Here is a 19,992-nt window from a genome sequence, read left to right as displayed (position 1 = left end):
TTGTTATCCAGCTGTTATGACAACAGTGTAGCTTGTATTATAATCTGGAAAGCATTGCAGGTATTGTCTAATAGTGTGAACACTGGAGTACACAGTATGTTTCTTCAAGGGTATCATCAGGAGTCACTTATTTTTCCATCTCCTCATAAACATTAAATTCTCATTTTAATAGTTTTATCCCCATTGGTTCCTATACACAAACAACTTTTCAATTTATTTTCAGGTTTTCAGCACCAATATAATAATTTCACTTTTAAGGATTTCATTTGCTGTAGCTTTCTAAATTTATTAATTGTCTTAAATGCAAGACAACCCTTTGAGTGTACCCATATGCCTTGTTATTTTTTGTGTCAAGGTACCTAAGACTCAAAGAGCAAGGCAGACCCCTTTGTGACTTGTTGTACCTGCTGGTGAACCTGCAGGTTACCTCACGAATGACAGGAGGTTGTTATTTGTTTGTTTGTTTGTTTGTTTTTGGTTGGTTGTTTTTTACAACAGCTGGATGTGGCTGTTGTAAAACCTTATCACCGAGATCTTCTTATCCATTCTTCAAGCTTTTCCTTTATCATCTGGATATTTTTGGCTGGCATTTGTTTTTTAGTGGCAAGTTGATCAAGCTGTAACTTAGTTAAATTTCACAAACCACAAACTGGCTGCAAGCCTGGAAACACTGAAACTTTTGCCTAATTGGAATCAATTGCTTCTCTATTTATACTGGTTTACAATGTTATTGGCTCAATTTGTTTGTGGGAAATAAATTGTTGATGATTTGGCTGTGCAGCTGTAACAATGAAAAACTGGAAAATAAAGAAGTGAAGATAACAGGCACAGCCTGTTTAGCATTGCTAAAGCCATTGACATTATCATGGAAAAATGGCTTTGAGCCAAGAGAAGCTAGTTTGGGCAAGATGGAAGTGAGGAATTATAGAATGTTACTGAATGTTGGAGACTCAAAAGACATGTTTATACCATCCCATTGGCACAGTCTTGGCACACTCTATAATGCCAGGGTTCTAATTCTCTATTTTTTGTTCGTGGCATAAATGTTAATATGCATGCAAGCTACATTCTGGGATAAAGTAAATAGTTCTTCAGAAGGGAAATCCTACCCATGTTCTGTATTCATAAAGGACAGAATATGCTCGTTTCCTAGCCCCATAATATGCAGTAAGGATACAAGACTTGCTAACTACCCTTGAAGGACATCTTTTTTTGTAAATATCTTATTGTTATGGTTTTGTAATTTGGTTCGTGTTGCTATTCCACATCAGAAAATCATGTGGGATAATGGGAGTCAAGGAGACAAGTTTTTTCCTATTTTCTTCTTTTCTGTGGACTGCCTTAAATGGGCATGGGGGGAGGGGGCGGCAGCGGCACCGGAGGGGAGGTCGGGAAGGGGACGGGGTTTCGTTCGGTTCCCTGCGAGGAGACAGCGTGGTTGGAGCTTCCCGCCTCCCACAGCCCGTCCGGTGAGATTGGGACTTGGTTTTCTCCTTGTCTCCTCCTTTGTTTGCCCCTCCGCAAACTTGCTGAGGGTGCATTATATACCATCCTATTGGTCACTGATGAAGAAGTTACCAAGACTGAAAGATGACGTACCTCTGCTAAGTGTGATCTGAAAAAAAAAAATTAAAATTGAGGTTCTTATAATTTAAGTTTAGATTTCTTGGCTTCTGGGCAGGAGACCAATATGAAATGAACCAGATTATCTGCTGCTGTTAAGTCAATCTGAAACATAAAAATCAAATGTATTCAACCATTAGCAGCTGACACAGTGGGTTAAGATATGAGGCTAGCTTTCATAAAAAGAGAAGTCACCAAAGCAGCAGCCTTTACACCAGCAAATATTTACTAATTCATAACTTGTAAAAAACAGGAATAGATTTTCCTTAATCTTAATGAGTTTTGGATTATCCTGTCCAGTAACTAGTAGGTTCTTTGGTTTGGTTGCTTGGTTTTTGTTGTTTTTTGTTGTTGTTTCTTTGTTTGATTGATTGTTTTTGCAAATGTAGTCTGGACAGATTGAAGTAAATAGGAGATGAAATATGTTTTTATTTTTCATACCCATAGTATTTGTGTGCAGTTTCTTCCTCATGCTGAATATAACATTATTTCTCTTAAAACTTCTTTGAAGATTTCATAATATTTTATATTAATTATTTACATATTTGTATGCAAATCTCTGCTTTCTGTTGGGTGTATGTTGAGGCTAATCCTCTAGTTTGTCGTGTTGGAACATGAGTTTTTTCCACCTAACAAAGACTAGATTTGTGAGATTCGTTGATTCTTGCCTTCAGGAAGGAGGCTCTCCTGGAGAGAATAGCAATTGCAAGTTTAGCAAAGAATTTTAACATAGGCTTCACTGTCACAACAGAGAACAATACAGTAGGAAGAAAACAAAATTCTTTCACAGGGAGATCTGTTAGCTTGAAGGTTGAGAAAGGAAGCAGCATTCTCACTAGCATTTTTTTTCTCTGCAGGATGGAGATTAATTATGTTTGAGTTCCCTATCCTATTTGTCTTCTTTTCTCATCCCTGTTTCCCTGGATGGAACACTAAGTTGCTGGTTCAGGATGTAATTTGAAGTGATGGAAGAAAGCAGAATCAAAGGGTTTTGTCAACTTTGACCATTAAGCTAAACAGATGATATGTTACCATCAGCCTGTTATGTAGCATATGCATGACAGAAGAGTTTTATTTTCAGAAAAGGGTCCAATGAATGCTAAAAAGTCTTGCTATAAAACTAGAAAGTTCTGATTTGTGTTATAGGCATTTGATACTCCTGTGAATTAGTAGACTCGAGGTCATCCTCACACTGCAAGCAACCACTACAGGGTTTTAGCTTGGCCTTCCTTTATCTAGAAAATAAATAAATAAATAAAAGCCTCCACAAATCATTCAAAAACATGCCACTAGTATACTGTATTTTTAAGCTTAAGAAAAATGAACAAATCTTAGAAAGGTAGAGTTTTTGTGACAATAATTCATTGTGTGCGACTGGAGTTTGCTAGTGGGTATTTCTTTACTTTTATTTTTTGAATACCCCACTGTACCACTAAGCACAATAAAATTATCTCTATTCAATGGAATATTCACTCTTGTCAAAGGTTAATAGAATAGGTTCAAATCAAATCAGCAAGAAAGGCTTTAGCTTTGATTTATCTCAAGGATAATTTCAGCCATTCAATAGGAAAGTGAACATGGATCAAGGACAAGAACAGAACCTCTGACCATCACATTTTCCATGAAGCTGAGGAATTAGTTAAGCTTTTGTTTCACTAACCATCCTGTATATAAGAGCCCATATGAACCCAGCATGATCATGCATAATTGTTTGATATAATAAGCTGTATTTCCATTTGAATACTATACAGACTTTTTTGAATCTTTAGTAGATTAAATAATATTTACCCTTGTGTTTTCAGAGTAAATTTATGATCTTCAAAAATTTTGTCTGGGTTCAATCTACTTAAAATTAACTTCCAGTTGTGAATCACAAAGACTTTTTTTTAAAGTACTGTAAAGCAGATTTAAAAAAGGAGAGAAAGAGAGCAACTGTGTTAGAAATTGAAATTCAACAGAGCATAAATAATCTGCTTTTCTGAGCAATGGAAAATTTTCAGCATCAATTCATTTGGGAAAAATATATCTTTTTTATTTTTTCTTTTACAAGTCCTGAGGACTTGATCTTTGGCAGAGCATGAAGCCTCAGTCTACAGTATGTCTTCAAGAGGTTGTGGTGCTTTTTCACTCACATTCATTTTTACAGTGATTTAAAGCTGTGGACAGTCTTTACATGAATTTTAATTAATAATGAAAAGAGTTTCTTTTTGCTGAGCCAATTGAATATTTTTTTAAGTTTATTTCATTTTAAAATAATACCTTCAATCCTTCCTAAAATTTTCTATAGAAGAGGGTAAATACTGAAAAAGACTTGCATAGGAAGACATTTGGTTACTGGAAAGCAACGAAACAAGACAAGAAATTTTGCAATACTGGCAGTAGATCGTTCCACAGTAAAGAAATGCATTAAAAATAAAAAATAATTAAAATGTTAAGTGCTTAACTACAGCAATTGTAAGCAGTCAGGAAAAGCTTGAATATAGTACCAAACAGTGCAATAAGAAAGCTTTTCTTGTACAATATTTTTGTTTCATGGACAAATGGTGAAATAAAAGAAAAATACTAAAAACAATATTTGAAAAACAAGCTCATAACTTAGTCAGGTGTACATAGATCTAATTTTACTGTTGCCCAAACTTCGCCTCACCTCAACTTCTGCTTGTATTTTAAACTCATATTGTTGAACATTTTACGTATCACTGGAAAAACCATCAAAATCCTGAGATGTGTAACTTCAAATGATCCTGGTTTCCCATGCACAACATATCTGCATTCATGTGGATGAATTTCTTGGTCAAGATGTATTATAAGGTTGTAAATCTTAGCTATTTTTTCATGGATCCAAAGTCTTAAGCTTTTTAGGATGAGCTTTTAGCTCAGGGATATGATTTAGTGGAGGGTTGTTAGAGTTAGGGTAGTATGGTTTGGTTGTGGTTGGACTTGACAATCTTTAAGGTCTTTTCCAACCTGAACAATTCTGTGATTCTATCTGTAAAAACAAAGACAGGGAACTTCTAGAGAGAGTCCAGCTGAGGGTCACAAAGATGATTAGGGGTCTGGAGCATCTCCTTTATGAGGAAATGCTGAGAGAGCTGGGACTGCTCAGCCTGGAGAAGTCTGAGAGGGCATTGTAGAGATGCTTATAAATACCTAAGGGGTAGGGGGTCAAGTGGATGGCTCCAGGTTCTTTTCAAAGGAGCCCAGCAACAGGACAAAGGGTGATGTGCACACACTGGAAAACAGGAATTTCCATATGGACATGAGAAAAAACCTATACTTTGAGGGTGAAGAGTGCTGGAATGGGCTACCCAGAGAGGCTGTGAAGACTCCTTCTCAGGATATATTCAAAGCCTGCCTGGAGGCTTACATGTGCAACCTAGAGTAGGAAACCTGATTTAGCAAGGGAGTTTGGACCATATGATCTTCAGAGGTCCATTAAGGTCTGGGACTTTATTGTCTAATATACAAAAACAAGCTTAGAGAAGGACATACATGTCAGGAAATCACTGGTGAAAAGTCCACTGCATATAATACGTTTCATTTTTATGTAATTGTAAGGTGTTTTCATTTCTTCACAAAACATCTTTCAGACATAATATTTGCCTAACCCATGACAGCTTGCAAATGTTATGCTTTTTTTTCTGCTTAATTCTACTTTTTGTACATAGTATGATTTCATTTTATACTATATTAGAATTTATTGATGAAGTCTGCATTCTAGGACTACAAAAACAACAGAAATCTTCAATTTTTATGGGCTTTTAAAAAACCTTCTATTATTTCTCTTATCTTAAATAAAAGTTCAATAGACTAGTTTTGAATGAAATCTCACTCAAGAAACATTAATATTTGATTAGCTCAAGAAATGTAAAACGAGACACAAAATCAGAGAACTTTTTCAGCACTACAGCATTATTCTGCAAATCACAGTCAACTGCAACTTAATCCCATCAGAAGGCAAATTTAGTTCTCTGAAAACAAGATACATTTGTAAGCATTTCAACAGTTCAATGAACAAGTGCATTTCAAACTTAAAATCAAAAACACCTGTTTATTAGAGATTCACTAACCAAAAAAAAAAGCAGATAAAAAACTGATATAGGAGTACATCTCAATCACAGTCAACATGCTAATCATGAGGAAGAGTTGTTTGTGTTGTTAGACTTGTAAAGCATAGCCATGCTCACCAGAAGCTTTGAAGGCACAGCTTATCAATTACTGCACTAATTGTTTGTTCTCCTTGTGTCTCAGGCTAAAAGGAAAGAATTACTGAAGAAAAATAAGGCAAATCAAATCTCTACCTCACTGTCTGTTCAGTTTCAGCATCTCACGATTCATTATTTGTTTCGTTGTTCATATGTGACTTTAAGATTGAATGTACTCATGTATGCTCCAAGATGCATACTGTGCAAAGCTTGTGAAATCATTATGCTCATTATCCTGCAACTGCAGGCATGAAGGCTGCTGCTTAACATTCTGCCAGCTTATTTCTTAGCTTTCCTTTCCAACCCAAGTAAGAAATACCAAAGCCACTCAGCTGAATAATGGAATGCCTCTTCTCAGGTTTAAAATTCAGGAGCTAAGAAGTTCATTTACAGAAGGAAAATACTGTCCTTGAACAAGTGCACCTTTTTGACGCAACTTAGAAAACAGCTTTTTTCAAAAATATATTCATCCCTGTATTTCTCTCACTAAGAGGATCCAATTGCAATTGCAGGGTGTAAATACTAGTATTGTCCAAGTGATAAGGAAGTTCAAAAAAAAGTATCCATTTTCAAGATGTAATTATATTTTTTGCATAATACTTGTAATACTTATTTAATCAACATTGACTCTTACAGTAGATGCAAATGCACACAGAAGCATCTTTGATCCATCCAGAGAAATGCTTTACTCTTTTCCAGCAAGGTTTGCTTTTCAGTGTTAGCTGTTAATCCATGGCTCATAATCAAAGCTGATCTAATTAAAATAAGTTGCCAGCGTTCCAGTGACCTACTGAAAACTGGAAGATACTGAAGTTTTTATTTGGTCCTTTCCTAATTCTTCTTTGGGGAAAAAGAGCATATAGGTTTTCATCCTATGGTCTCATACCCTAGCAATGGATTTTTGGAATCTGATGATCCCTGGCGTCCCTTCCAACACAAGCCCTTCTATGATTCCATGATCCTATAACTCTATAATCCTGGTATCTGGTGTAGTATTCTGTATTTATATTATACTTAGAGGACTGTGGTCCTTCACCAAGAATATGTAGGGTTGTCTCTTATCTTGTATCTTTTTTCTTAGAAATTATTCTTGACTTTGAATTCTACACTTTATTTTTCTTTTTAAGAAATTAGACAATTAAATTAAGAAAATATATTTACCTATCTTTAAGACAGGCACACTTTCAATGATTTCTGATAGAAAGACTACAAAGAGTCTCTTGCAAGAAACCCTCCCTGCTAGCACTCCCTAGCATTCTTTCCCCCCAGAAAAAAGATCATGTTCTTGAAACAATGGAGGCCCAAAATCTCAAGTAATCAGAGCACAGAAAAATTCTAATCTTGATTTTCTTTACCTGATACTTTATCTTTTTCCTAGGCACAAAACAAACAAACCCAGAAAAAGATCTGTTTTCTTGCTGGCAAACAGGAAGCTGCCTTTGTGCAGCTTTAATACCAAATTAGTCTTCTCCCTTGTTTACCTTTAAGCACATAATCAATGCATCTGAGCACACTAGGTCAGGCATGAAGGACTAGGCATGGTCTGTAGGCAAAAATTTCAGTAGTGTTTGGGACTGACGTGGTATTTTCCAGCAGCGCGAAGTGAGAGATCTGAGTTTGGATTGTGACAGCGTTATTCATTACACAATCACAAATGGAATCCCTGGGTGTCCAAGTGGGAAGGGGAGAGAACAGTGCAGGGAAAGACAAATATGACATTTCTAATTTTAAAATATTAAAAAATGAGAAAGAAATTATGGTGGTAATGGACTACAGGCAAGTTAATGAACCCAGTGGGAAAAACAAATTATAAATAAACAAACAAACAAAAACCACAGAAAACAACAACAAATAAAACATTTTAAAGCAGTTAGAGTCTCTCTGATCCTTTGGGTAATTGTTTCTTTGCACTGGCCAGACTAATTATCTTTTCTGTGAGTTACTAAATTTTGTGAAAACTCTTTCCAGCTTGAAATGTGTAAGAAATGGGCAAGAGCTAACAATATGCAGCAGATTTGTGATAGCATAGTAATTATGCCTCCCTGTTCATTGTTTCCTGCTAGTCCTCTTGATGAAGCATTTCAACTATCATGTGTTGAAAACACAAATAAATCATTGAAAGACAGAAAGAAGTTTGAAGTGTGAAGAACAGGGTTTTTTTACTGTTTAGAATTTTACAGCACCTCTGAGTCTGTTTGATACCTTGTATAGCCAGCTGAAACATAATATATCAGAGCTTGTTAGATAAATATTTGTTCTTGATTTGGAACATAGTTTTAAAAAGTAAAATGCCATGTGTAACCACACAATCACAGGGCAGTGCAGGTTGGTAGTAACGTCTGGACCAAGCAGAGTTTCCAAGAGCTGGGCAGTCTAGGAGTGGCCTCACCAGTGCTGTCTTCATTCTTCCAGAAGGACTAGAGTTAGTCTTTTTTCAAATGTATTTCAACAACATTTGAAATGAAAAAGAAGTGTTGACTAGCAAAATACTCATAGGTTCAGATAAGCTAGAATGCAGGTGATAAAGAGCACATACAAATTGTCCGTGTTGTATTTCTTTTTGATTTACATAAATTCTGATGTTATAAATCTGTTGTTATAAATCAATCTAATGGTTTATCTGAAAGTAAAGCATGGTAACCTCAGGTCGCTATATGGCCACAACTTCACAAGGAACACAATCTTTTCAGTAAATACACAGACTTTTGCAAACTAAATCATGTGTGAGTCACTACTCTTCTACTAATTACAGTAAGAAGCTGTGCTCATTAGCTGTTCTCATCTGGTTCACTGCACGAGCTAAATAGTCCGTAAATGAGCCAACAATTATTGCTGTATTACTGCTACCAGTTCTGTTCATATCAAAATATCTTCAGCAAATGTTGTACTTCTTGGTATTATCATGTTAGGGATTTCATAGTCATTTTGAAGCAGGTAATTGGGAGATGTTTTTTGGAAGATGAAGGAGCATTTGAAACTTCGATGAATGACTGGCTGGCACAAGTACATTCAGCTTACACATGGCAACCTCTTAAACCAGACAACTATATGAAAACTTAAATATTGTACTTAATGAAATAAGAGAGAAACTGTGCACCTTACTATTCACCATTGTGCCTTCTAATAATAAAATTTATTTATGCAATAGATTTAAATTATGAATGGGAAGATTATGGATCTTTCAGAATTCATATGCAATTTGTTAAAGCAGTCATATAAGTGTTTCTAGTAGTATATATTCTCTATTAGTATAGGAGAAAATATGAACTTAAAATTCTATTCCCATCAGTATCATTTCTAGCATGATTCTTCAAGCTATAATCTACGTGCCAAATGCAGCCAGCATGTCCCATCCAAATGTACTGCAAATATGTTTTCAGATGGGATAGGGTGCTTTAGTCTCACAGGGACAGGAGCAGAAAGCAGGGGTTATGAGCTTCACATTTCTCCACTCTCATACTTCGACTAAGCTATAAACACTAGTGTCTTCTTGGTGGTAAATCATTTGTTTTCTGACTTGCTCTCACTTATGAAATTTTGAAGTACCTTGCTGTATAATTTCTATGGAATCTGTTTATTTTTGCCACAAGGCCATCTATGTGCGCTCCCCACTTTTTAAAATCAGTATGGTCCAGATTGTGTTAATTTTAAAGCATGTGTTGTCCTGGAGAATTTTGCAACTAAACATAATTAGAACCATTTCTCACGTACTCCACTTGTTGATAGAAATCATTCAAAGACAATGTTCTGATACTGAAGTTGTGGTTTGTTTCTCAAAAAGTTGAAAAAGCATGTAGGAGATGCTACAGAAGGTATTCTGAAATATATCATGAACTTTGTAACCTGATGATATAAATAACGTGATAAACTAACAGGATAAAATTCCCAAGCTGCAGTAGTTAACATTCCCAGGATATTTCCCTAGGAATACATTAGGTTATGAATGTGTCTGTCCTATAATTTATGTAAGTTGCATTATGCAACTTCAATTCTAGTGGACCAAGGAAGCTGGGGGCATTAACACAACAAAGGAAAGAGAGCTGTAAGTCACTAGATAAGTAGCTGTGGGTGTTGTGGTGTGCCTCCCAAGGTTCCTTTACAGTGTACAATCAGGATCAGATTTCTCTAGCTGACAAGGTAGCCTGCCAGCAGTGGCTGCTGCTCAGCAGATGACATCAGGAGCACTTGGGGCATGGTGTGACAAAGTTTGTTTGAAAAGACCCTGTGAAGAATGGGAGTGGAAGACTGGAAAGCTGTTGTTTGGAAAAGGACCAAAGGTGAAAGCATCTTGGAATTAGCTGGTGGAAATACCCATACTATTGCATTTTCTGGGATTACTAGGGTATTTATTCTCCTTTTTAAGTTTTAGCAGCTGTCAAACAGGTAAACAAAAGGAAGATCATTTATTTATGGTCACATTAATTGTGCTACTTTAAAGCATTGTTTTAATTGTGGATTAACGGGGAATGAAGGGAGGGGGGAGGGGGGGATGTTCTGCATTATTTATATTTTCCTAATTAGATTATTCTGTCTTTTCAATTTGCTCTAAAATACAGCAAAGCAAGAAAGCCCTGTGGCAACCATTTCTGAAGCTATGGGGTTGCAATACAAATAGAAGCATGGGTGGAAACTGTCCTCTTGGACAACATTCATGTGCTCTCCTACACCTAACATTGGTTATATTATCCTAATTTCCACATTCTATTCTCTTATTCCCATTAAAATACACCAATAAAGAACAGAGATCAGCAGTTTCAATCATTTATTTCAGCAGTGATGATAAGTGATGGTTCATATTATTTACTAGGTAGTTACAGAAATAATACAAATCAGGATAAATCAAGAAAAATCAAGTTTTTATTCTTATGATATTTTTGATGTTTGTGAAATTGTTTTTATCCTGCATTAGAGTGAAAGTGAATCATTTCAAAAACACCACCATAAATGTAATATGAGAGGAGGAAATGTAATGCAAATGAAAGGGATGCCCACAGTTTGGCAGTTTGTCTGCAAACTTGAGCAAGTCTCTTTGCTCTCATGAAGGAATTACATATATATGAATTAATGATTCTTTTATTGGAGATTATATTTTTTATTAGAAATTTTGTTTTCAGGGAATCACGGTTTTCTAATGAGAAACCCATTGCTGAAGCATTCCCAAGCAGCTGTAGCTAGCACTTCATCATATCAGGTGAATGTCATGGACATTACACATTATGGCCCCTAAAAAGACTAAAACCACTAGCCTCTTAACCTGATTAAGTAGCTTGATTTTTCTTTTAAAAGAGAACTGTTTAGACTTGCAAAGGTAATTTTAAAAAATTATCCTCCTTAGGTGTAAAATAACAGAGGCCACATGGTTTTCATGCAGACTTTTAAAATAAAAATCTTATCAGAAAATCAACGATCTTGAATTTATTATGCATCTGTTTTTCTTTGAGAACTTAGAATATCTATTTTATAGAATTAAGCATTTTACTTGTTTTTTAAAAGCATTTCATACTTTTAAATAACTGCTGTTCAGCAGAATAACTAAAGCACAACAAGTGCATGCCAATGTAAAGGATTGTAAATACATCTGAAGCTTAATTTCAATGGAAAAGACACCTAAAAGTGGGTGGTCCTTCCTTTTGCTCTCGTTACATACAACACAGAAATTGAAGAAAAAAGGTTATGGAAACAGGGCTACAGAAAAGCAAAAGGTCATATGCAGACACTTCATGTTGATTCTGGGAGATTATTAGCTGCACAGTGACTAGCACACTTGACAGTACCTTCATGATTCGTTTGCCAGTCACTCTGCAATTATTCCAGGTGCTGCTAGAGAAATGACTCTCAAGTTTTATAGGAGTAATCAGCATATAAATGTTGGCAGGATGAAACCTCCAACATAGGCTTCAGGTGCAACACTCAATACAGATGCAAACACTTCAGTTGCTTCTTAAAAAGAGATGGTTATATTTTGGTTGGAAAAATTGTTCTGGTGGAACCTTAGTGTTCTGAAAAACAGAACATAAAGTAGAACCTGAGAAGCCCTAATATAGAGAAATAAAGAAATGTGTTGGGATTTTTGTTGTTGTTTTTTTCCTAAACTGAGTTCTCCATGTAAGGAGCAAATAAGAAATTAGAACAAAGGATGTTGTGGCATGGTGATGTTTATCTTATCTTTATATAAATTTAAAGGAATCAATCTGGGTGATCTTTCTTGTTCCTTTTCTTCAAGAAATTAAGCACTGATGCTAGTGTGGATCGGGTCAAAGGAATACAAAACACGCTGTTGTTTCGATCATGGCATTTCTAAAAAAGTTCTAACTCCGTCACAAAAGGGCTGGAGTCAGCTTTAAAAGGTACACAAATAAATACAATACAATCTGTCAACCAGCTTTACAAATGTCATTGACATACAGATATTTGACATACAACTTTAGAGAAAGTTGTTTTCTGGGATAAAAACATCCTGATCAACATGGAAGACAAAGGAATTAATGATTAAGGTTGTCAGAAATGTTTAGTTCGAAATTTACCTTTCAAACCATTAAAGAAAGCACAGTTTGAGCTAAATGAAATTGTATGTATGGAAAGTATTTCTTTGACAGGATTTTTAATGAAAATGCCTGATACTCAAAGCACTGGAAATCTGGGGGAAAAATGTATTATGATTCAGTTTTCTTCTTCCATGTTCAGTGAAAGCAATAGTACTTTGTTTCATGCCTCTTCAGTGTTTCTTTAGGATCTAGCTTCACTAGATGAATTGGAGTCACTGAGGTTGACTGTTTCATTTCGGAGTTTGGAATTTCTTAGAAGAGAGTCCAGATATGTAAAAATAACCTTGAAATTGTGTCTTCTTGCTTTACTTTTTGTCTCCAGAACCACTCAGACACCTCCAGTAATAGTTTACACAAATTAACCTTATTCAGTTATGTAATTCCAGAAAAACATACAATACCACCATGCATCTGAATAGCATTTTGAGAAATCTATAGACCAAAGAAAAACTGGCTTGCTTTTCTAAACTGTGATTAATTCATAGATATTCTTTTCAGTCAGGGAATCTAAGGAGTAGCTTGAAAATTGACTTCTATTATCTTTTTAAGAAGCATCTGAGTACATCCCTAATTATTTCATTGTATCTTTTGATCATCATTTTTGTATATTTTTCATCTCTTAATAAGTAAGACTTTACTTCTGCTGGGTTCCCCTATAACTGAAAAGGCACTGACATTATATATAATGTAATAACATTGTCCTACTACTATTAGAAACTGGAAGGTGAGGTCTTGCTAATCCATAGTATCAGGCAGAGAGGTTTAGAGGAAAGTATTTACTGACAAATAAATATTGAACTGAAAATTCTGTGACATGAGTGATCTGCTCCAGAATGGAAACACGCACAGGAGAATAAGAAGAAGAATTATTGATTTTTTGGGAAACAGGAGACCTGAGGTTTGGATGAAGACTCAAAAAAATTAGGAGTTTCATATTTTTCTATGGCTTTACATTACCCATTTGTTATCCTCATGAAGCTTACTTCACCAATTAAAATATAATCTAGGTTCTTGCTGAGTAAAGGTTCTGTGAAGGAATGCATTTAAATTCCTAGACTTGTAAGTCTTGGGTCATACACTGACTGTTTCTGTACCAGTATTGGTTTTGTAGCTGTGGCAATGTTTGATAAGACAGCACAAATTCTCTCTCTTGAATGCTGCTCAGGCACACTAATCATGGAAGTACACAAGACCCATAGACCGCATCAGCTGCTTGGAGGCTGTCCATGCAACACAAGTCAGGAAGACTGTAACCGCATACATCAATGTTTTTCAAAGGAAGATGATGTCAGAAGAATACATATTGCATTTGGCTTAAAGACTTTAGAGGAGGTGGCTATTCTAATATATTTAAAATATGATCTGCAAATTTATTACCAAAACAAGTTCACTCATGGCACAACTGTAAACACGGTCAGTGGCAGTTTTATGAAATGTAGCTGTTGTAAGACTAAACAGTGTAGAAAGATTACTTGAGTGTAACCTGGACAAATCTTGCTTCAAGAGATGTTCATTTCCCTGAGCATTCTGCATTCTCTATCAGACAAATATTTACTTAAGAACAAGTTATTTTTTCTGTGTAAAAAAAAAATGTTTTTACCTTTTTAGTTCTGAAAAATGAGCACTCTGAAATCTTTTCACACAGCTGCCTAAACAATCAAGAAATTGTGGAAGGCAGGTTAGCATGTCTACATGAATTCCGTGGTCTGAACACATCAATATGTCATACCAGCAGAGTCCTGGAAGAAGGCACTCCTGCAGCTATGCTCATGTGAAGAGTTAGAGGATATGTGTTCATTTTACAGTTGCAATACAATGTAAATAAGAAAAAAAAGTGAAGTAAACTACAATAAGTCCATTAGAAACTTATTAGTACATTAAGACTTTGAGATAATAGATTGTGTGACATTTAAATTCCTAAAAGAGGTTTGATTTTGAAACCAAATGAACTTACAGTGCTACTGTATGCCTCTACAAGAGTAAGCTCTAAGAATTTGTCAACATTAGGAAAAGCTTCTAATTAACTATTTTTTCAGTATTTTTTCTGAGAGGAAAAAATCTCAGTTGGAAAAGAATTAAAAATCAAGGGTGTTATCATTTCATAGCACTTGAAAGGATTATGGAAGTAGAAAATTAAGATAGTGTTGATGAGGAGACACTATAAGGCTGCTTGTTAGCATATGATGAAATTTGCCTTATGTGTGCAGAGGTCACATTATTAATTAATACACAGTTTAAGTGCCAAACAAGATGAAATCAAGTCAGCTTCAAGTTTTCTACACTGTGAAGGCCACTCATTTTACCGTTGGTTGAATTAAGCATGCCAAAACAATGACTTTGTTTAATGAAGTGACATCACCTTGTCATCTTGATTTGCTCATGCAGTAGCTAGACTTAGTCGCTTAGATCAAATTTATGTGGTCTTTTTTTCCTGTAAAGCATTTCAGACATGGAATACTGCTAGTGTCTTTGAATGCACTTGTCATTTTGCGGAGGTCTTCAGAGACATTAACAGCATGGGGCTGGCATGTTCTATTTGTATATTTTCTTAAGTACTCATCTAATATTAAACATCTTGTGTTCTACAGGAAAAAAGAAAAAAAAAAACAAACAAACAAACAAAAAAAAAACCAGCCCATTGTTTGTTGCCTGTGTATGTGTTCATACTCATTTAAAGACATTCATTCTTCTAGTTCTAGCAGCTAGTTGATTTTCATGACTTCTTGTCAACAGTTTATGGGCCTGTTTGGCCCGGTTCCGTGACTAGTGGAGCGGAGGGATTTTGCAAAGTGCTAACCACTATACAATACTACATGATGTTATGATGTGGAATGCCACTAACCAAAAATCATAAAACCTTGACACTTCTCCAGGAACTGAGAATGGGAAGAAAAAAAAACTGCTGAAGCTCATAGTGAATTTAAAAAACTTTTTATAAGCCCTCACTTTCGCTTCTCTTTTTCTTCCTTCTAGCAGAGGCAAATATCATTAAAAAACAAACAAAACAAACAGACAAACAAAAAAAGGAATTGTCAAAATTATTTTCAGTATTTTCAGTATTTCCAAATACCTCCCACGTATTTCCATTTTACAGGGACAACTGCTTTAAAGCTGGTGCTGCCAGTGCTCAAGAAACCTTCCCATTGTTCTACCAAAGGAGTCTTGTTTAGATTCAAACCATCATCTCTTTTCTCTTCTATTGGTTAAAAATATTTGAGAAGTGGCCTTAGAATCAGTTTATTATGTGAATTCCCAGTGTGGTTAGTCAGTCTGTGTATCTGCTCATACCAAGTTCTTACTGCCTATTCTTCTGGAATGGTCGATGAGTAAGCATCGATCTGGGAATATCAAAATGGTTGAGTAAAAATTTTGAATACCCATGAACACATAATAAGAGATCTGAATATAAATATGTTTCTTCTTGTTGACTGATCTGTTGCATAAAAGAAACTGAGACTGAGGTCAGTTATGGCAAGGATGCTATTTTCATTCTGTAGAAAGAATTCCCCATTGGCTCTTAACCTGTTATAAGGTCATTGTAAGTTATTGGTTAAGTGCTCAACTGCAAAAATGACAAGGTGGACTTCAGATTTCAACGAGTTTTTTAAACTGTTTTTACTAATGCATAATTAATTAGATACTGAAGCTTGATCAGTATTGAACATTGCAGTACTGAAGATGTTGATCAATAGGCAACTATCCACATGATCTTGTTAAGAGGACCTCAAGTGAAAGCCTACAAAGTTGTTTATCCAGGTTACAGCAGTCAAATAACAGATTAAGGAGTATCTTAATGTTAAAACATAAAGATTGAACATCTTTCTAACCAGCATAATGAACAAAAACAAAGTTACTTTAAAATACTCATCCTGAAGGATGATGGATTCTGCCACTGTGAGTTAGAATAGTAGCATTCTGTCAGACTGGCATATTCTGAATTTTTCAGAATGCATCTTAATCGGATCCATAATTAAACTCAGAGAGCAAAGATACTCAGCACTTTTACTGATACTCTTTACAAATACTTGACATTTACTTGTGTATAGTTTCTCTCATCAGGATTGTTTTCTTAAAAACGTTTGCAAGCTGTACATGAACAGAAACACTGAAATGCATCAACAACTAAGTGGCAGGAGACAAATTAACTGATCATCATTAATAAATTTTAAGCAGAAAGTACAAAAGCCTTATTCAGTGTCAATCAAAAATGTATAGAAATTTGTGAAAAGTGGAAAGCACAAGATTCACAAGCAAGATCAGTTTCACTGAATTCAAATTTTCAAGAGGATGCAATACCGCTACCAATATTCTATCTTCAACCTCTTTTCCCAAGGAGTAGTACTGTCATTTACTTAATCTCAGAGCCTCAGCAGGAGAGCAGGAGATGGATCCTAATCACTGCTGGAAGGAAGGGAAGGAAGGGAAGGAAGGGAAGGAAGGGAAGGAAGGGAAGGAAGGGAGGAAGGGTGGAAGGGTGGAAGGGAGGAAGGGTGGAAGGGAGGAAGGGAGGAAGGGAGGAAGGGAGGAAGGGAGGAAGGGAGGAAGGGAGGAAGGGAGGAAGGGAGGAAGGGAGGAAGGGAGGAAGGGAGGAAGGGAGGAAGGGAGGAAGGAAGGAAGGAAGGAAGGAAGGAAGGAAGGAAGGAAGGAAGGAAGGAAGGAAGGAAGGAAGGAAGGAAGGAAGGAAGGAAGGAAGGAAGGAAGGAAGGAAGGAAGGAAGGAAGGAAGGAAGGAAGGAAGGAAGGAAGGAAGGAAGGAAGGAAGGAAGGAAGGAAGGAAGGAAGGAAGGAAGGAAGGAAGGAAGGAAGGAAGGAAGGAAGGAAGGAAGGAAGGAAGGAAGGAAGGAAGGAAGGAAGGAAGGAAGGAAGGAAGGAAGGAAGGAAGGAAGGAAGGAAGGAAGGAAGGAAGGAAGGAAGGAAGAAGAGGGAGGGGGGGAGGGAGGGAGTGTGTTAATTTTGTTACATTATATAACTGTTGCAGTTTACACAACACTAGGTAACCTGATCCAATGCCTCATCACCCCCACTGTGAAAGATTTTTTTCTTATATCTAACCTAAATCTACTCTCTTGAAGCTTGTCGCCTTTTCTGTCACAAAAGGTCTTGCTAAAAAGTTTCCCCTTCTTTCTTGTAGCTCCCTTTTAGATACTGAAAGGGTAAACTCTACTACTTAGATATCTGCAAATGCTACAGTCCATGCAAAATATCCTGAGATCTTCAAGAAAATTTGTTTTGGACCATATACAGAATAAATAGGCCACATAGAGAAGGCTGGCTAGGAAACTGGTTATACTTCACCTCTTCAGCATTTAAATTTAGGAACAGTTTATTTGCAATTATCTGTGAGTGTAACTAGTAACAAACTGACTCTCACTTAAATGACTCGGTATCAGTAGTAGCACGTGGATATAAAGGTTAGCTTCTCAAGGTAGTAAAATTATAAGAAGAAATGCTTTCAGTAATTGCTGACTGCACATAGCCAATACAGATTTATGCTGATTTTTCTAAAAGTCAGCAAAACTTGGCTGGTGTTCAGTAGGAAATAATACCTATGCAAAATGGATAACAGTCTCCTCCAGTGTTTCTCCTGACATTTCACTGATGTACTTTTAAACATTCTTATGCTAACCAGAGCTTTTTGAGAAAGCAGCTTAGTACTTTTAAACAATTACCTGTTTGAGACAATAGAACAAAATGTTGCTGTTATGTTGATTTTTGTTGTTGTTGTTGTTTCTTTTTTTAAATTAGCTTAAGTATAGTTCATAACAAGCTATAACATAAACTATCTTTCCATATTGTTTGCACAGTCAAACATATCTCTCCTAGATATCAACATACAGCAGCACTTAATAAAAGATATAAAATACAGTAATTTGGACAAAGTGCCCTGTCAGCAAAGAAAGGATATTATGATGATCATATGCCACGTGCCAAGGAAAAAAAGACAGCTTTTATGTATAAGGTAGTAACATGTTATGCATGAGCTCATAGGCTATTTAATACATAGGTTCTGTTGAAACTCAGGTGTGGAGTACATCAACTGAAACATGCAAACATGCATGCAAAAAGTGATGATAAAGAAAATCAATCAGTCTGCTTACTAAATGAGATTCTTTTTTCTTGACAGCAGAAGTATTTCAGCTGAATTTCTTACTGATAAGTTTGATAATGTTTTGCTCGGTTCCTCATTATTATTATTTACATTACACTTGCCTTCTGGGAGACTTTTACTAGAACAGCATCACGAGTGAAAATAACATCTTGTTACAGTAAAGCCAGAAGAACAGATGCTTAAATCAATACAGCATATATAGGTTCTGTTTTTCAAAACCTTGACTGCTCAGATTTTTGACTCAATTAATTTTATAGATTTCCAGCTCCCCTTTTTTCCAAGTAGATAGAAAGCAAAGTACTATGATGAAAAGGACTATCTACATACTTTGCAAAAGAATACTTCTACTTTTTGTAATTTCTCTTCTTCGTGTAGCAGTTATAGAATATCCATGTTTTGTTAGGTTTTGCTGGCAAAGGTGACAGATGCTTTGCAAAACACAGCCATCACATTTTCCTTGCCTAGTATTACCATGGGCTGCTATCAAGTATTATTAAATTCAGCAGTTTCATGAGAGTATCTTCTGAAGAACAAATAAAATGGTACAGGAAGTTTCTCTTGTGCTTTTCTGGACAGCTTTTGTCTTTTTTTTTTTTTTTTTTTCTGAGCTTTGTACCAATTTCTCAGGTTTGAAAGATGCTTCTAATAAAAGGTATGCTCTTAAATTCTTGAAGTTAACTTCAAAATTCTCACCTGCTATTAGGTTGTTTTGATATCTGATGTGAGAAATAATATTTTAAGTCACAGTAACTTGTATTACTTACAAATTCTAACACTGTTAATTAAGACTTGTCTAAAGGAGGAAAAAAATCTGTCATATCTATGTAAAATGGTAATGTAGTCCATTTCTTATGGATTTAAGACCTCAATTATGATAATTACATATTGGAAAAGTCTTCCTGGAAAATGTTGCTCTTGCTGCTTTCACGTGTACCTAGCCTTGGGAATAATTGTGCTTTATCAAACTGGATGGAATTCAACAGATTCCAGAGATTTCTCTAATTCCACTAGCTTTAGCACATTGTTAGAAAGCAGACATCAGATTTAGTATTATTTCTTGTAATCTTCTAAATGAAAATGACAAAGAAAAAAAACCAAAAATAAGTAAACTTTGCATACATTCTCAGCTGTTAGGACGTATTACATAAGTAAAGATGTGAGCAAAACAACACCTTGGCACACTCTTTATCTAGCTTCTTAGAGCCTCCCTCAGAGACTTCATTAATGTCCTTTATTTCAAGGCCTCTCAGCTCAAACTCTAGTCCTCTCCAACTTCTGCTTCCTGCTTCTACAATGAGTTAACATTTGCAATGTAGGATACTGAGTCTACTTGCAACTATGAAGCAATTGAAACAAAACAAACAAAAAACAAACAAACAAAACAGAAAAGAAGTGAAGGATTTTCCATGGGTTTGACCACGTATTATTTTTCTCTTTATTTTGTCACTATAGGAAATCCCCTTAAAGTTGTGATGAAGTTTTGACACAAAACTTCTATTCACCATGACAGA

The 19,992-nt window shown here is 35.7% G+C and overlaps 1 long non-coding RNA gene across 1 annotated transcript in view; it reads left to right on the top strand.

The window, feature by feature from the left end:
• The first annotated feature begins 1,422 nt into the window (after nt 1-1,422).
• The window catches only part of LOC140253588 (uncharacterized), a 116,423-nt gene continuing 97,853 nt past the window's right edge, over nt 1,423-19,992 (top strand). Inside the window, exon 1 of the long non-coding RNA XR_011903907.1 lies at nt 1,423-1,469. This is a non-coding gene — a long non-coding RNA (uncharacterized lncRNA). The remainder of the gene's footprint in view (nt 1,470-19,992) is intronic.

This window comes from Excalfactoria chinensis, chromosome 5 (genome assembly GCF_039878825.1).
Source record: "Excalfactoria chinensis isolate bCotChi1 chromosome 5, bCotChi1.hap2, whole genome shotgun sequence".
NCBI lineage: Eukaryota > Metazoa > Chordata > Aves > Galliformes > Phasianidae > Excalfactoria > Excalfactoria chinensis.
The sequence above is the reverse complement of the archived record's forward strand: the minus strand, read 5'-3'. Positions and strand labels throughout refer to the sequence as shown.